This window comes from Odocoileus virginianus, chromosome 11 (assembly GCF_023699985.2).
Source record: "Odocoileus virginianus isolate 20LAN1187 ecotype Illinois chromosome 11, Ovbor_1.2, whole genome shotgun sequence".
Classification (NCBI taxonomy): Eukaryota; Metazoa; Chordata; class Mammalia; order Artiodactyla; family Cervidae; genus Odocoileus; species Odocoileus virginianus.
Genome location: NC_069684.1, coordinates 43,719,909 through 43,725,908, shown reverse-complemented (window position 1 = coordinate 43,725,908; position 6,000 = coordinate 43,719,909).

Genomic DNA, 6,000 nt, shown 5'->3' with positions numbered 1-6,000 from the left:
TAGTGGGTGCAGGGGCTTAGTTGTTCCCTGGCATTTGGGATCTTCCTGCATTAGGGTTCAAACTCATGTCTCCTGCATTGGCAGGTGGATTCTTATCCACTGAACTACCAGGAAAGCCCCTGTGATCCTATTTCTATGGGACCTCTAGGTACATGAATTAAAATTTATTTCTGGACTCAAATGGCAGAGGACATGGAATTCACCTCTCTTCACAAATACATCAAGAATATATCTACAAATGGAACAAATCTCACAGAGTACCTGCTGAATATTATTGGAGGATCTTGGACACCTAAAAGGACAAGAAAAATCCCCACACAACCGGGTAGGACTAAAGAAAGAAAAAAGAAGAAGAAGAATAAACGAGAGGGGACCAGCACCACTGAGGGGAGCTGAAGGTGAGGCGAGGTGCCTGCACTCAGAGAAGCCTCCTCACAGTGGGAAAATAAGCTGGGACAGAGAGGGAGCTTTGGGGGATCAGAGGGGAACACAGCAACTGGTCAGTGGAAGGCAGGACAGAGTAAGATCTGCGCTCACGGTCCATGCAGCAGCCCCATGCACCCCAGCCTGAGACATGTGTCTCCTGGTGTGGAGGGGGGCTGCGTGCTGGAAAATGGGGTTTGGAGAGGGAACTCTGGGAGGGGTCAGCTGTTGGATGTGAAGAAACAGCCTGAAGGGACAGGAGTAAGGAGCTCCATGACCAGGAAAGTGTGTGGGTGAAACCTTGGTCACCATAGAAGAAAGCTGCTATTGAGTGGCATGGAAAGGGTGAGACGGCCATTGCAACCCCCTTCCCCACCCACAGGTCCCTGCCTCCGCGGGCACTGGGAGGGTTGCTCATCTGAGCGGGCCCACCTGCCGCTTAAGCCAAGTCCTCTGTGGCCCACACAAGCTCCAGGGACCCGTGCACCACCCCTGCCAAAGCCTCCTGGGGAGTTGGCACTGGGCACCCCAGGCTGAGGTAAGTGTCTTGCCCATGCTGGAGGGAGCAGGATGCTAAAGTGTGGAGAGTGGACCGGGGAGAGGACTGCTGTTGGTTTCACAGAGATGGCCAGAGGTACAGAAGTGAGGAGCTCCCTAGCTGGGAATGATCCTGGAGGAAGCAGATCTGCCTTGGAAACGAGGCACCACTGTTGAAAGGCATGCAAAAGGTGGGGCCGCCATCATGGACTCTCTCCCCATATGCCAGCCCTTGCCTCTGCAAGCACTAGGAGAGACTCCCACTAGAGCGAGCACACCCCAATCTGACTCAGCTTCCTGCCATCCCCTGCATCCAAGGGCACTAGAGAGGGATCCCATCAGGGTGAGTATGGTCTCCCCAGTTGTGGCTGCCTTATCTCTTTCTGGCTGGAGTCGAACGGGCCAAAGACATAAACAGACATTTCTCCAAAGAAGACATACAGACGGCCCACAAACATGTGAAAAGATGCTCAACATCGCTCATTATTAGAGAAATGCAAACCAAAACTACAATGAGATATCACTTCACATCAGTCAGAATGACTATCATCAAAAAATCTACAAAAAATACATGCTGGAGAGGGTGTGAAGAAAAGGGAATCCTCCTGCACTATTGGTGGAAATATAAATTGGTACAGCCACTATGGAGAATAGTATGGAAGTTCCTGAAAATACTAAAATTAGAGTTACCATATAACCCAGCAATCCCACACCTACCATCTATCCGGAGAAACCATAATTTGAAAGGATGCATGCTCTGTGATATTCTTTGCAGCACTATTTAAAATAGCCAAGACATGGAAGCAATCTAAATATCCGTCAACAGAGGATGGACAAAGAAGATGTGGTTCATATATACAATAGAATATTACTCAGCCATATAAAGGAATGAAACAATGCCATTTGCAGAGATGCAGATGGACCTAGAGATTGTCATACAGAGTGAAGTAAGTCAGAAAGAGAAAAACAAATACTGCATAATATTGCTGGTATGTGGAATCTAGAAGAATGTTAGCGATGAACTCTTGAGAGTCCCTTGGACTGCAAGGAGATCCAACCAGTCCATCCTGAAGGAGATCAGTCCTGGGTGTTCATTGGAAGGACTGATGCTGAAGCTGAAACTCCAATACTTAGGCCACCTCATGCGAAGAGTTGACTCATTGGAAAAGACCCTGATGCTGGGAGGGATTGGGGGCAGGAAGAGAAGGGGATGACAGAGGATGAGATGGCTGGATGGCATCACTGACTCGATGGGCATGAGTTTGAGTAAACTCCAGGAGTTGGTGATGGACAGGGAGGCCTGGCGTGCTGCGATTCATGGGGTCACAAAGAGTCGGAGACGACTGAGCGACTGAACTGAACTGAACTGAATATACAAAACAGAAACAGACACAGATGTAGAGAACAAAGTTATGGTTTCCAAGGGGAAAAAGGGGGTGTGATGAATTGTGAGATTGGGACTGACATATACATATAACATTGTGTATAAAGTAGATGACTGAGAACCTGCTGTATGCACAGAACAGTGAACGCTCCTCAGTGCTCTGTGATGACCTAAATGGAAAAGAAATCCTGAAAAGAGGGGGAATATGTTTATGAAAGGCTGATTCACTTTGCTAAACAGCAGAAACTGAAACAGCATTGTAAAGCAACTGTAAGCCAATAAAAATCAATTTAAAAAATAAGAAAAACAATTTCTTTTTTTCTGCTGCTAATCTGTCTTGTGTCAATTTTATGGCTAATCCAGCCACAAGAACTCAAGGGAAGTAGAGGTGGAAAATTTCCCCTCCCCAACATCGTTTACAAGGAATATACCTAAAATAAAGAAAATGAACATTAAAAAAGAAGTGCAAAGATTTATTATACAAATATAAAATATAGGAAAGCAAGGATATTGATGTGTTTATTATATTCCTATTCATTCATTTTCCTTTTTCTTTAACCTTGTATGTGCCAGCCAGGTAATTTCCTAGGCACAGGAGATACAACTGAATAAAACAAAGCTCATGTCCTACTTGAGCTTGCATTGTAGAGGGGACACAATCTAAACAAATAATTACATAATATAAAGTGAAATAATGATAAATGCTACATAGGAACTAAAGCAAGGAAAAAGGGGACAGTGAGAGAAGCAGCATAGAGGAGAAGGCTTCTCTGAGGAAGTGACATTTGTTCCAAGACCTGAATGAAATGCAGAGCCATGGAGTAGTTATTTGGGGGTACTTCAGTGGTCTAGAACAGCATGGTGTATGAAATGTCTATTTCCGATTGATGGTAAGACAAGGAGAAAATCCTAGAATGCAAATCAACTACATCACGAAACGCCGTTCAGTCCTGCTAACATTTTTCTTTCATAATGCAAGACATTTTTGATGAAGAAAGCAGTGTGTCAGTTTGCACCCTGGCTCATTATCTCTGGCTTTTTATCTTGCTGCACTTTGAGTAACCCTGGTAGACAGACAAAAGAAAGGACAAAGGCTTGAGGCAAAAACATAATTAGCATATTAAGCAAAGTAGATAGATTGAGTAAATACAGCTAAATGAGTGTATTTGACTTAAATACACTAAATACTAAAATAATCATTTGACTTAAATGATTGTCTTAATTATTTAAATTAATAATATTCCTTTCATAGATATCAAGATCTCTAAAGATCTCTCTCCTGAACTCATGATTCATATCGATATATTCAATATATAATTTTCAATTAGAACTCTCCATTTATGAGTAATAAACATTAAAACATAACATGCTCCAAACTCAGGTTCTGATTCCAGTCCCTCATATCTTGCCTTCCCAAACCATAGTCATCACCACCTTTGTTCAGCCCACCAGCTTCTAATGCAGGTATTTTTGCCATAGATTCCTAGATATCCTCCATGCTTCTATCACTGTCCTCTCCCCAGCCTGTTTGCCACTTAGAACCTAGAGTAGTTCTTTTAAAATGTTTGTCAGCTCATCTCAGGATCTTTGCTTTTTAGCCCTTTTTCTCATTTCTCTTAGGACTATTTTGTATATGTGAAATTTTATCTGACAACCACAGATATAAAGGGCTTCCCAAGTGGCACAGCAGTAAAGAATCTGTCTGCCAAGCAGGAGACACAAGGGACAGGAATTTGATCCCTGGGTCAGGAAGATTCCCTAGAGTAGGAAATGGCACTCCAGTATTCCTGGCTGGGAAGTCCCATGGACAGAGGAACCTGGTGGGCTACAGTCCCTGGGATCGCAAAAAGTCAGACACAACTGAGCACACACACACACACACACACACACACACACACTATAGATACAGTTTTGATTCATCTCCAAGCAAGACATTCTCTCACTTACCTAGTTTTATCTCCAAAACACTTCATATCATTTAATGTGTGTTTTTTCTTATCTGTCTCTCAACCACTCCAATAGGCACGAGAGAAAGAGTTTGTTGTCTTTATCCGTAGCATCAAGAATGAACTCAATATATGTAGCTATAGATTTATATATCTAGATACATATATATATTCATTTACTAGATGAAAACAAGGAAAAGCACATTTAAAAGAAAAGACTAGCGGTATAAGAGAAAATCTAGTTTTCTCCTGTCAAATAAAAAGCAGATATGGAAAAATTATTTATAAGGATCATTGCAATAGTGGTAGAGAGACCATTGCAATGGAGTTGGAGGACTATTACAACAGTGGGAGGGTGTCTATTGTAGTTCAGCTCAGTCACTCAGTTGTGTCCGACTCTTTGCAACCCCATGGACTGCAGCACGCCAGGTCTCCCTGTCCATCACCATCTCCCAGAGTTTACTCGAACTCATGTCCATTGAGTCAGTGATGCTATCCAACCATCTTATCCTCTGTCATCCCCTTCTCCTCCTGCCTTCAATCTTTCCCATCATCAGGGTCTTTTCCAGTGAGTCACTTCTTCATATCAGGTGGCCAAAGTATTGGAGTTTCAGCTTTAACATCAGTCCTTCCAATGAATATTCAGGACTGATTTCCTTCAGGATGGACAGGCTGGATCTCCTTGCTATCCAAGGGACTCTCAAGAGTCTTCTCCAACACCACAGTTCAAAAGCATCAATTCTTCAGGGCTCAGTTTTCTTTATAGTCCAACTCTCACATCCATACATGACTACTGGAAAAACCATAGCCTTGACTAGACGAACCTTTGTCAGCAAAGTAACATCTCTGCCTTTTAATATGCTGTCTAGGTTGATCATAACTTTTCTTCCAAGGAGCAAGCATCTTTTAATTTCAAAATCACCATCTGCAGTGATTTTGGAGCCCCCCAAAATAAAGTCTGTCACTGTTTCCACTGTTTCCCCATCTATCTGCCATGAAGTGATGGGACCAGATGCCATCATAGTAGGGAGAAGGCATAACATGTACAAGAGTCTCAAAGTTCAGGTATAAAAGGTTTTTTCTCTTTTAAGGAAGACTAATGAAGTTTAAAGAGAAATGCGTATGCAGGAGTGGAATGAGTAGGTGATGTGAGCAGGCACTTCAAACAGGAAAGGGCCTTTAAGGGGAAGATATTCTGCATTTTAGTGCTTGCTTAAGCTAACTTAGCAGCAAGCTAACTTAAGCTTATGGACAAAACAAGCTTCTGCCACCTGGGGGAGGGAAAGAAGCCTGATAAAATTTAAATGAGTTAAGTTAGTGGACAGTTTTCAGATTGGTCAGTGGGGACCAACGATTCAGCTAATCATTCATGAGTTAGAGAATCAGAACATGGAGAACTTTTGTCTGCCTTGCCATGGGCACACAGGAGCCACCCATGAGTCCGTCTGAGTCACATGGGGCAGAGGGCTTTCTGCAGCCAGCTGTCTCCTAAAACACAAAACGGGGGAGGATTACTGCCCATCATTGTTTTCCAGGAACACTGGGCTCAGGTAAGGCTCCACACTGTTAACCCATAGGAGTTTGGTCCCGGTGAGGCTTTGCACCATTTTCATGACTGTAAAATGGCAGCCGTGGGGCCATCACTCAGCCAGCCCTCCTTCTACCACATGCAGTGCAGGACTTAGAGAGGCAACGGGTCTCCATCTGCCA